The sequence below is a fragment of the Telopea speciosissima genome, chromosome 10 (assembly GCF_018873765.1).
Source record: "Telopea speciosissima isolate NSW1024214 ecotype Mountain lineage chromosome 10, Tspe_v1, whole genome shotgun sequence".
NCBI classification, from domain to species: domain Eukaryota; kingdom Viridiplantae; phylum Streptophyta; class Magnoliopsida; order Proteales; family Proteaceae; genus Telopea; species Telopea speciosissima.
The window spans coordinates 27,527,188-27,539,881 of record NC_057925.1 but is presented as its reverse complement, the minus strand read 5'-3'; the positions used below and the strand labels follow the sequence as shown (position 1 = coordinate 27,539,881).

Here is a 12,694-nt window from a genome sequence, read left to right as displayed (position 1 = left end):
ATTCATTTTCTCTTTCATGAGCCATTAGTGCTAGGTTTGTGGTTTCTTCTTCGGATTGATCTTCTTCTTGTTCTTCATCCGAATCCCATGATATTTCAATGACAAAGGTTTTCTTCTTATCTTGACCCTTTGGACACTTAGTTTTGAAGTGACCAGGCTTTCTGCATTCATAACAAACTATATCTTTTCTGTTAGAAAAAGAAGGTTTATCCTTAGAGATGTATTTACCTTTGTTCTCTCTTGATGTCTGTCCTTTGTTGAAGAACTTTCTTCCTTTTTTTTTGAAGAATTTTTTAAAGTTCTTGGTGATTAGAGACATCTCCTTTTCTGATATACTTAGATTTTCATCTTCATCGCTGTCATCATCAGAAGAGTTTGTAGCTTTAAGTGCAATAGTCTTTCTCCTTGGCTCTTTCGTCTCTGCCCACTTGTCATCTTCATTTAAATTAACTTCATGAGTTATGAGAGATCCCATAAGCTCATCCATACTGACCATGTTCATATTTTTTTATTCTTTTATGGCCGTAACCTTTGGTCTCTATTTGGGAGGAAGTGACCTGAGAATCTTTCGCACATTTTTGGGCTTGGTGTAGGTCTTCCCTAAGCCCTTCAACTTATTTATGATGTTAGTAAATCTTAAAAACATATCAGCAATAGTTTTATTTTCTAACATCTTGAATAATTCATATTCAGTCACAAGCTTATCATTTTTTTATTCTTTCACTTGTGTTGTTCCTTCATAGGAAATGATAAGAGTATTTTAAATCTCTTTAGCAGACTCACACATAGCTATTTTATCAAATTCAGATTCACTTAATGCATATTGTAAAAAGGTAATAGCTTTAAAGTTGTGTTGAATTTTTTCCTTTTCAACTGAAGATAATTCGTCAGTGATTTTGAGAACATTCTCATCACCAACCTTCTTGGTGAAAGTATATGGTCCATTTTCAATGACATGCCAGATATTTAGGTTATGTGCACATGTGAAGTTCTTAAATCTAATTCTCCAGTATGCAAAATTATCACCGTTAAACAGTGGAGGTCTCGAGACATTGTTCGAGTCCATTGTGGTGTGCTGCCATGGATCTTTAGTCTCTATATATTGAGCTCCCACTCTGATACCAATTATGAGATAACCTAGAGGGGGTGAATAGATTATCACTAGTGAATTTTAAACCTTTTTTGATTTGTCTCCCAATTAAGTGATTAAAATAAAATAGTAAATAGAAATAATGCGAAAATAGGAAGATACAAGATTTATAGTGGTTCGGCTAAACCAAGCCTACATCTACTCCTCTCAACCTTGAGAGAATTTCACTAGTAACTTTCTTTCAGTACAGTAGGTGGGAAGAACACATTTACAATCTTTTTCACAAGATAAGAGAATCCTAACTCTTTTTCACGGGATAAGAGGATCCTATCTCTTTTTCACAGGATAAGAGGATCCTACACACTAATCTAAGTATAGTCTAAATTAATGTAAAAATACTTTCTTAACTCAAAAGCATAAACAAATGAAAGATAAAAGGTAAGGATTACCTAGGCAAGAAATGTGGCATGTGTTCCTTGCAAGTGAATAATGATATGTACATGAATGCTCAATATAATGCCTTCAACATAATAATGCTTAAAATATGAATTTGGAGAAGGTCTTTGATGTGTTGAAGTTCTCTTGAATGATGTTTGTAAGAGATGGCTAGACTTCAACAAAGAGAGCTTGAGATTGATGTTTGAATATAGCTCTCACTAGATTTAAAACTCACATAAACAAGTCTTCAATGACTAGTACTTGAGGGGTTTCAAGTGTTGGGTTTAGAGCTAAGAAGATGCTCTATTTATACAAAAAGTCTGGGTTAAGTTTGAGTCACAATGGATTAAAAACGGCTAGTTTTTAGTCAAATCGATCGACCACTTTGTGTGCCGATCGACCTCTTTAAAAGAGTCATTGGAAAAATAGCTGTTGGAGTCAAATTTGATCACCGGTCGACCGGTTGTGGAACCGGTTGGTGTTGGGCGACCGGTTCCCCAACTAGCTCATCCCACTTCAACTTCTGTGACTGACGGTCGATCTATATAAAGATCAACCGGTCAACCAGTTTTGAAACCGATTCCCAGATAGGTTCTTTTCAGTGATTTTTCTCAGTGGATACTTACATATATTAAACCCTATTTAAACTAAGGCCATTATGGTATATATAATCTAGTCTCCTAAGGTCTCTAGAATGCATGATGTATGCAATGCAATTTTCATTAAAGTTATCATGCAGTACATTGTGTAAGAGTGGTGTGTGTCTAAAGGTTTGAGTCTTCGGTCTTGAGCTTCATATTGACATCTCTAAAGATGTTCTTCAATCTTCAAAAGATTCTTATTTAGTTCTTTCTATTGATGAAGCTTTTCATGACTTTACAGCATCCTTGATCATCTAAGTTCTTTTGGTTTTGGACTCCTTGATTTCTTGTCTTCATGACTTCTTGGCTTGATGTCCATTTTCAACCATGCTTGTTTGTTATCATCAAAACCAACGATTTTGGAGAGGTAAGTGATTACCCAACACTCATGACTTGCATGAACACACACTTTCAAGCTGCAAAATAGACACATACTGCACCAGGGGTTTCTCCTGTATCTGACTCACCACCTGTACCTGATAAGTCTGTGGAAGACAGACAAGGAGTTAAGGGCATAACACAACATGGGTCCAGGAAGAGACCTATGAACTCACAAGAGCCTGGAGAACCTAATAAGGCTCCCAGAGGACCCTATCTTGATTCGACTCCAGCATGCTCTAACGGGGAGGATGCAAATCGACTTAGCCAATCGGCACAATTCATCGATGTGCCCCAACCATCTAAGTCAAACAACCGGTGCTATGTCTACAATCGATTGGTGCATATGTCCAGGGATTGTAGGTATCAGGGAGCCAAATTCATGTCGTATTTGAATGTCATCTACCCGGAGCAGCCACGACAGGACAGTAGGCCAGAAATGGAACAAAATTTTCAACCTCCTCAGTCGGCATCGAGTCGTCCTCAACCCACTGCACCTACCCATCCGCCTGCTAGACCTGGTCACTGCTATACGTGCAAGCAGCCCGAACACATGTTTAGAGATTGTCCTCGTCGCAGATTTCGTGCACCACGATAAGATCCACCTACTACTCGGCCCTTCCGGTCCTAAAGCAATAGAGTCCAAAAACAAGTATATACCTTGGACACGAGGGAAGCTGAGGCGAATTCGAAATAATAATAGGTACTCTACCTGTATCGTCCTCACCTATTCGAGTATTATTTGATTGCAGCACATCACACTCTTTCGTTCTACTGAGGTTGCTAATGCAAGGAAGGTGCCCCCGAAGAACTTAGAATACAAATTGGTGGTTAGCATTGTTAATTGAAACATTGTGAAATTAAATGAAGACTATGGACCCTGTCCATTTGGAAAATTCTATATTCGTATGTAGATTCTGGAAGGATGATAAAGGACCGTAGGCGTGTAGCTAGGTCTTGGTAAAGCGTTATACAGCAAACCAAACAAATAGAACATCCTAGGCAGGATTGGGGAAAGTGTGAAGTATACTAGGTGGTTGGAAGTGAATAACAGAGGTAAAGAATTTAAGCTGAGGATAGAAATAGGTATTAGTATAACTAAGAACAACCAAGAATAGGAAGAAAGTAGAACTAAAGGATCCAACAAAACCTTGCTCAACAATAGGTATGAAGGGGGTAATGGGTCCCCAAATGTCCCCTCTATTATTGGGAGTGAACAATAGGGATTCCATCAATATCCCAATTCATCCTAAAGTTGAGACTAGGTATTGGGAAGCCAAAAGTTAAAGTATTCATAGGAAGAGTTGTGTAGGAAAGATGGTGTAGACTTATGCTACATAACCCAAAGCCATAAAAGTATAGATTATTAGGCAAAATACATGGAGGTGTTAAAGAAGTATCTCCCAGACTCGACTCATGTTGTCACACCCCAAACCTCCCCCTAGGAGAAGTAGGTAGGTGACCCGAATTACATAGCGGCAATCTACCAAATCCCAAGGATCTAGAAGCAGTGCTTACATTCACAGAATCACATTCATTCACTTTACCAAGGGCAAGATCAGAGTGCTGCAAATAAACTACAATTTCAATAAATAAAGGAAGCATAGCGATACGGGGAAACGATGATAATATATATATAATAAAGTTTATTTTGATACATTTCCCATCCACCCACAAATTAGAAAACAAAGCTGTCAGAACCAAAGCAAAAACTACTATATATATATACAGGGTGAGCATACTCAACCCCGAAAAGAAAAAGAAAGAAAACTACAATAGTACCACGGTCAGCACGGGAAAAAATTCCTAACAAAAACAAAAAGGAGTCCCCAAAATAAAAAACATCAGAAGTACTCCTCAACGGTCTTCATCAATGACCACCGAGAAAGTACACAGGATCGGTATGACCTCCGTCGGGGTCCACACCAACATCATCGTAACAACCAGGACTCTCCTCCTCGAGATGATCCCCCAGGCCACACTGGCATCTATCTGTAACATCATCTAAAAAAATAATGTATAACAGAGTGTGAGCCCCACCGAGCTCGTGAGCAAATAACATCAATCATGCATGCACATGTAATCACAATTCATAGTTCAAATGATCCTACATGAAGTGCAAGTCCAGTTTATTATTAGCCACCTAACAATACAACTAAGTCAGGTCTGTGCTACTACAATCCCCAATACATGTATCCCTAGTGCGAGCTTCTAACCCCTTCCTGCGATACACCCATTGAGTTGTCAGAGAGGACCAGTCAGCTCCCGCATCTCCCTCACCAAGGTCAGCCCGACCAGCCCTCTGTGATTCACCTGTAGGGTAATCCATTTCCTTTCTCTTTTCTTTTCTTTTCTTTGGCTTACAGCCCATATTCACCATTCCGGTGTTCTTTCATTTTCTTTCATTCACCATTCCGGTGTTCTTTCATTTCTTTTCTCATATGCATATGGTCACCCTCACAGGCATCCAACACCTAAACCCCTATTGGCAAGGGTGCGTAGCATGGGTGATCAAACTCTAGCCCCATGTCTATATGGCATCATATGAGTCGGGTGGTGTCAACCACATCCCATTCTACGGGCTACCACAAGCCTCATTTCCAAGCCGACTACGGCATCTAGTCTAGCATTCACAATCATCATAGAAGAATTCACAGTGTTGATCAACAGACAGTCATTATGCAGTGATTTGAATAGTTTGAACAAAAATAAATAACACAACATATATGATTCAATTCTTATTAGCCGGCATAGTATCATAATTACACATGTATGCACGATTGTATTATTCACTCACCTGAGTTTGGCTCTAGATACTCGATTGCAAACTCAGTTCCAATAGCAATCTGGTTGTTGACCTCGAGCGCGGGATCAATTCCTAGATATAACTCAAAATTTGTCATGTTAGGTTTTTAGTCTATCACTGGCACTCCTAGAGTTGACCTAAACTTATTGGGTTGACACGGTGTTGGTACCCATTTGGGATCATTGGGCCTTGCACTGGGTCTTAGGCCCATGTCCCGGTGCATCATCCAATGTCAGTGGCACAAGAGTAATATGGTCATTGTCATTAACTATACCTGACCCTAGGTCAGATTAGGTTCACAGTGCTGTCCACAGCTTGTCTGTGCTATAGGACCAAGCACAGGCAAGGTTTCCTTTACCTGCGGGGCCCACTAGGGTTCTGAAGCTTTCCCTCAAAAAGGTCAGATGTGGGAAAGGGCATTCAGGTCATTTTCCTTCCTCCCACAGTGCCACATGGCCAATGAGTGAGGTCCCCAAATCCAGATCAGTAATTCTGCCCATTTTCCTTCACTGGGTGATGGCTTTGGGCGTTAGGTTCATCGCCCAGTGCATCGTCCAGAGGCTGTAAATCGACATTGGGTTGAGATTCCAAGGTGGGGCTTCTTGGGCAGTGTGCTCCACATCACCCCATGCATGTTAGGGTGCTGTGTAGCCCCTGGAATGGCCTACCTATGGGTTCAAATGGGTCATCCATCAGGTCCACCATCAGGCTGCCAGAGGCTGCCTAGACAGCCCAGTGAATAGTATCATAGGGTTTTCTCAAAACTTGAAATTCGATTCCAGCCTCATGCAAGGCTGGAAATGGTTGCAGAACAGTGATTCAAAGCTGCAACCACCTAGGGTTTAGTCTCTGCAGCCATGTCTTGTATCTAGGGCTTCAATCAGTCAGCCAGAAGTGAATCTGGGCAGTGCAACTATGCACAGCCAGAATCGGCTCCAAAGAATAGCAAAACAGAATTATAAAATTAAATAAAAATCTCAGATCTTCCAAGCTCAAGGCTTGCATGGTAGATCTGGTGCTGTTTTGGGCAAACCCTAGCCGTTCAGGGCTGCCCAGGGAGCAAAATCACATCAAACATAGAGAAGAAATGGGGACAGCAGGCATATGCAGGTATGTTTATACCTGAGCAAGTCTGAGAAGACTCGAACCAGGCTGGGTACAGGGCTGCTGCAGCTCCTCCCCCTTCCTCCTTCTTCTTTCTTCTTCTTCCTCCTCTTCTCTCTCTCTTCTTTCTCTCCTTTCTCTCCTCACTGTTCCAACAGAAATAAGAGCTCTAAATGAGCTCAAGACCCTTATATTTATAGGCCCAGCCCACACTGAGGCTTGTTTGGCTGTAAAGGCCCGTTTTGAAAATCAGTTTTTAAACTGATTCTGACTGATTTTGGCCACACTGGTGGGGTCCATAGTGAACCAAGGGTATGAGGTGGTCCCTCAGACTCCCCTCTATCCATGGAGGGTTCCCATATTTATATTGGGTGGTCCCCATAATTAAAAATTATTAAAAATATACTGTTTCACTCACTGGGCGATGTCACTGGGCCTTGCTGCATTGCCCAGTGCCATCGCCCAGAGAATTCTAGAAAGTTGAAATTCAATAGGGCTGCACTAGGGTTTGACCCTTGGTTAGGGTATTGTCCCCACATGCCATTTAAGGGTTTTTGCACAAGTTTACAAAGGTGGGTCCCACCACTATAGGGAGGAGAGAGATTACCTGCAATCCATGCCATATATCAGGCTATGAGCTGCACAGTTGCAGGGTTCTGCTATCCATCTTCTGACAGGTATATTAGCTGGCATGCACCAGGTCTCTTCATTAATCCAAGTCACTGGAGAGATGCTCCACAGTGGTCTTGGTTGCCTGGTCAGGGGTTCCTGTCCTTAAGTCAAAATTCTAGCCTGTTAGGAGCAGGGTTTGACATTTCTCCCCACCTTATAAAAATTTCATCCTCGAAATTTGCTTACCTTGTAATCCAAAGAGTTGGGGATACTTCTCCTTCATTTCTTCTTGATGTTCCCATGAAGCTTCTTCTATTGGATTGTTTCCCCATCAAACTTTCACAAAAATGATGGTGCGGTTATAGAGGTTATGCTCATTTCTATCCAATATCTCTATGGGTTGTTCTTCGTAGGTCATATCCACGTCCAACTATTCAGGTTCAGTTGACAACATATGTGTCGGATTGTTAATATACCTCAGTAGCATTGACACATGAAAAACATCATGGACGCCTGACAAAGATGGTGGTAATGCCAGTCGATATGCTATGGGTCCCACCTTATTAAGAATTTCGTATGGACCGATGAATCTTGGGCTCAGCTTGCCCTTCTTGTTGAAATGTAGCAATCCTTTAGTTGGAGATACTCGAAGGAATACTTTTTCTCCGACCTCAAATTCAATATCTTTCCTTCGATTATCCACATAACTTTTCTGTCTTGACTGGGCTATCTTGATCTTCTCTCTTAAGACATCCACCTTGTCGTAAGTCGCTTGAATCATTTCGATTCTGAGATATTTCCGCACACCAACTTCATCCCAATATAATGGAGTTCGATACTTTCAGCCATAAAGTGCTTCGAACGGTGCCATGCCAATGGTGGAGTGATAGCTATTATTGTATGCAAATTCCACCAAGGGTATGTGGGCATCCCAACTGTCATCCATTTCCAAAACACAGGCTCGGAGCATGTCCTCCAGAGTCTGAATAGTCCTTTCTGATTGTCCATCCGTCTGCGGATGGAAAGCTATGCTAAGATTTAGTTGAGACCCTAATTCCTTCTGTAAACTTCTCCAAAACCTTAAGGTGAATCAAGGATCTCTGTCAGACACAATACTGACAGGCACGCCGTGTAAGCGGACTATGTTTTCAATATATATGTGGGCAAGTTTCTCTATTGAGTAACTTATCTTAATTGGTATAAAGTGTGCCACCTTGGTTAGTCCATCTACAATCACCTAAATTACATTCATGCCCTTCCTAGTGTTGCGCAGATTTGTCACGAAATCCATAGTGATTCTTTCCCACTTCCACTCAGGTATGGGAAGTGGCTACAATAAGCCATATGGTTGGTGTCTCTCCGCTATTATCTGCTGACAAGTAAGGCACTTGACACGTATATCGCTATGGTCTGCTTCATTCCAATCCACCAGTAATACTTCTTCAAATCTTTATACATCATTGTACCTCCGGGGTGAATTGCATAGGGTGAGATGTGTGCCTCTTTAAGAATTCGGTCTTGGACATCAAAATCGTCAGGCACACACAATCTTTCTTGGAACTTTAGTGCACCATCTTGGGCCAAAGAGAAATCTGGGTCCTTATGGACACCTTGTTGAACTTCCCAAATTATTTTGGCCAACTCGGGATCCAATGGTTGCTTCGTAATTATTTCCTCTCGTATCGACGGCTGTAGGTTCATAGCTGCTAATTGCATAGCGGTTCCTTCAATCACGAGTTCTAAATCAAATTTATGAGCTTCCTCTATTAAGTGCTCACTTACGACCAAAGATGCGAGGGACGAAGTCTAAGATTTTCTGCTTAGTGTGTCCTCCATAACATTGGCTTTACCAGGGTGGTATTGGATTTCACAATCGTAATCATTTACCAATTCCAACCACCTTCTCTGTCTCATGTTCAACTCCTTCTGGGTGAAGAAATACTTTAGACTTTTGTGGTCGCTGAAGATTTTACTCTTTTCACCGTATAGGTAATGTCGCCATATCTTCAATGCGAAAACTACCGCCGCCAATTCTAAGTTATGAGTGGGGTAGTTCTTCTCATGCTCCTTTAATTGTCTAGAGGCGTAGGTAACCACTTTACCTCTCTGCATCAGGTTGCCACCCAATCCTATTGTGGATGCATCCGTGTATACCACCATTCCTCCTGTGCTGTCCGAAATGGTTAGAACTGGTGCTGTTACCAATTGGTTCTTCAATTCCTGAAAGCTTTTCTCACATGCTTCATTCCATATAAATTTGTCTCCCTTGTAAGTTTTGTCATTGGTGCCAAAATCTATGAGAAATTCTCAATAAATCGTCGGTAATACCCGGTCAGTCCTAAGAAACTTTGAATCTCAGTAGCACTCTTTGGAGTTTTCCATTCAAGAGCCGCTTTCACCTTATCAGGGTCTACTTTGATGCTGTCTTTGGTGATGATGTGCCCCAGGAAACCAATTTGGTGAAGCCAGAATTCACATTTGCTGAATTTGGTGAAAAGCTGGTGTTCTCGCAATCGCTGCAACACAAAAGTGAGGTGTTGCACGTGTTCTTCCTCATTCTTAGAATACACCAGGACATCGTCAATAAATACTATGACGAACTTATCCAACACATCATGGAATACCCTATTCATCATATCCATGAATGCTGTCGGGGCGTTAGTTAATCCGAACAACAATACCAAGAATTCATAATGTCCGTATCGAGTTCAGAATGTCATCTTATGGATATCACCGCTCTTGATCTTCAACTGATGGTATCTCGACCTAAGGTCAATCTTGGAGAATACTCTCGCTCCTTGTAACTGATCAAATAGGTCATCGATATGCGGCAACGGATATCGATTCTTGATTGTCATCTTATTCATCTCGCGGTAGTCAATGCACAGCCGCATACTGCCATCCTTCTTCTTAACGAACAGCACGGGTGCTCCCCAGGGTGATACACTAGGTCGTATAAATCCTTTCTTCAACAGGTCCTAATGTTGAACTTGCAACTCCTTCAGTTCGATTGGCGCCATTCTGTACGTTGCCTTGGATACCGGTGCTGCTCCAGGAATTAGATCAATCGCGAACTCTATATCGCGGTCAGGCGGTAACTGCGTCAGATCTTCTAAAAAGACATCAAGAAACTCTCTGACGACTGCTAATTCTTCCAAAGGTTTTCTCTCTGCCTCCATGTCTAACACTGTGGCTAAAAAGCCTTGACATCCATCGTCAAGCAACTTGCGTGCCTGGAGGGCTGATAAGGTTAGTCTCCTTGATTTCCTCCTGGATTCACCTTGATAGTTCAAAATTGACCCATCCTTTAACTTAAATATTATCCTCTTTTCCGCACATAAGACGTTTGCACCATAGGTAGATAACCAATCCATGCCTAGTATTACGTCCAAATCTTTTATATCCAACTTTATCAATCATGCGGTTAGATTCTTCCCACAAATATCAACTTGGCAGGGGTCATATACCTCTTTCAAACTCACGACACTGCCCGTCGGTGTGCTGACTACTAATTTGTGTCCAATGTCTCTTGGTTGATCTTTCATCTTACTCGCAAAGGTTGAGGAGAAGAAAGAGTGGGTTGCGCCCGAGTCAAATAATACTCGTGCGGGTATGGTTGAGACATTCAGGGTACCTAGGGTTTGTAGGTAATTTAGGTTACATGTAGTAAGCCATTTAGTCCCTATAAGTTAGTAGTATTCAGCTATGGCCGGAAAGACCTAGCATAGGGCTGATTCTACAAGTTATTGCTGTACCCACGTACTCGACAATCTCTGGCCATATGTCCTTCTTTGTTGCACTGGTAACACTTAAAGGGTGGAGCAGCAGGTGTTGAGGCTTGGCTCAATTGACTTGTTGTTGGTCGAGCTGGCGAAGCTGTTGTTGTCACTTGACTCATAGCAGGTTGAGCAGGTCGATTGAATGTGGGGCGAAAAGGATTCTGGCCCCCGTTCGGCCTACAATACGGAGTCGAGATGGAATTTGAGTTGGTTCCGTGGTAAACTTTACTTGGCCAGGCGTAGGTCTGGAAATTGTTTGGCCTTTTGCCCACGGACGACGTCACAACTTTCTCTTTCTCTTTCTCCTTAAATCTATCTTCCATGGTGTTCGCCTTGTCGACCATCTGAGCATAGTCCCTAATGTCCATGATTGACAACATTGATCCGATCTCAGTCTTGAGTCCATTCTCAAATTTCTTTGCCTTACTAACTTTCCCTTTCAGGTGCTCTAGAGCAAAATGAAACAAGTCCTCAAATCGCTATTGGTAACCCAGCACCGACTTGGTTCCTTGCACTAGTGCAATGAATTCTGCTTCTTTTCTATCCCTGAAACTCTCTGGGAAATAGTTCTTGAAGCAAACTTCTAAATTGCTCCCATATGGGGTTTGGGTGAGCAGCTTCCAAATTAGGCCTAGTTGCCTTCCACCAAGCTTCAGCTTCATTCTGCAATTGATAACCCGCACATATAATGTCAAACCCTGCCCCTGACTGCTGAAATTGCTGCTGAAGAACAGGGACCCCTGACCATGAAACCAGGACCACTGTGGAGCATCTCTCCAGAGACTTAGATTAATGAAGGGACCCAGTGCATGTCCTACTATATACCTGTCAGAAGATGGATAGCAGACCCCTGCAATTGTGCAGCTCACAGCCTGATATATGACTTGGATCCCATGTAATCTCTCTCCTCCCCAAATAGTGGGACCTACCCATGAGAAATGTGCAAAAATCTCCTATTTGACATGTGGGGACAATACCTTGACCTAGGGTCAACCCCTGTGCAAGCCCCATTGAATTTCAGGTTGCTGGAATTCTCTGGGCGATGTCACTGGGCGATGTGACAAGGCCCAAAGACATCGCCCAGTGACTGATTCTGCATATTTTTAATTATTTTAATTATGGGGACCATCCATTATGGACAAGGGCACCCTCCACTGATAGAGGGGAGTTTGAGGGACCACCTCATACCCTTGGTTCATAGTGGACCCCACCAGAGAGCCCAGAATCAATCAGAATTAGTTTAAAAACTGATTTTTAGAAGTGGCCTTCACAGGCAAACATGCCTCAGTGAAGGGGGGGTCTATAAATAGGGGGGATAGAGCTCATTTAGAGCTTTCTATCTGTTGGAGAAACCGTGGGAGAGTAGAGAGAAAAGGAAGGAGAAGAAGAAGAAGGGGGAGAAGGAAGAAGAAAGGAAGAAGTAGGGCTGCTGCCACCACCCCTGCTCAGTTGGAAATCGAGCCCTCCCTGGCTCTGTGCATGTATAAATACCCCTCATATGCCTGCTGATTCCTATTTCCTCTCTCATTTTCTGTGTTTATGCTCCCTGGGCAGCCCAAACTAGCTAGGGTTTGCCTAGATCTGATCCAGATTAACCGTGCAGACCTTATGCATGGAGGATCTGAGATTTTTACAGAAAATTAATAGGCTGTCTTAGTGTTCTTTGGAGCCGAACCTGGCAGTGCCCTACTGCACTGCCCAGGGTTGCTCCTGATGAGCTGGAACGGAACCCTGGATGCAAGCCTGGGTGCAAAAACCTAAATCTAGGTGGTTACAACCCTAGACCACCATATTCTAGCCTTACCTAGGGCTGAAACCGAAATCCCTGCCTAGCAAAACCCTGTGA

General features: G+C 42.4%; 1 pseudogene; it reads right to left on the bottom strand.

The window, feature by feature from the left end:
- Positions 1–760: 760 nt before the first annotated feature.
- Positions 761–12,694, bottom strand: part of LOC122643458 — a 42,962-nt pseudogene continuing 31,028 nt past the window's right edge.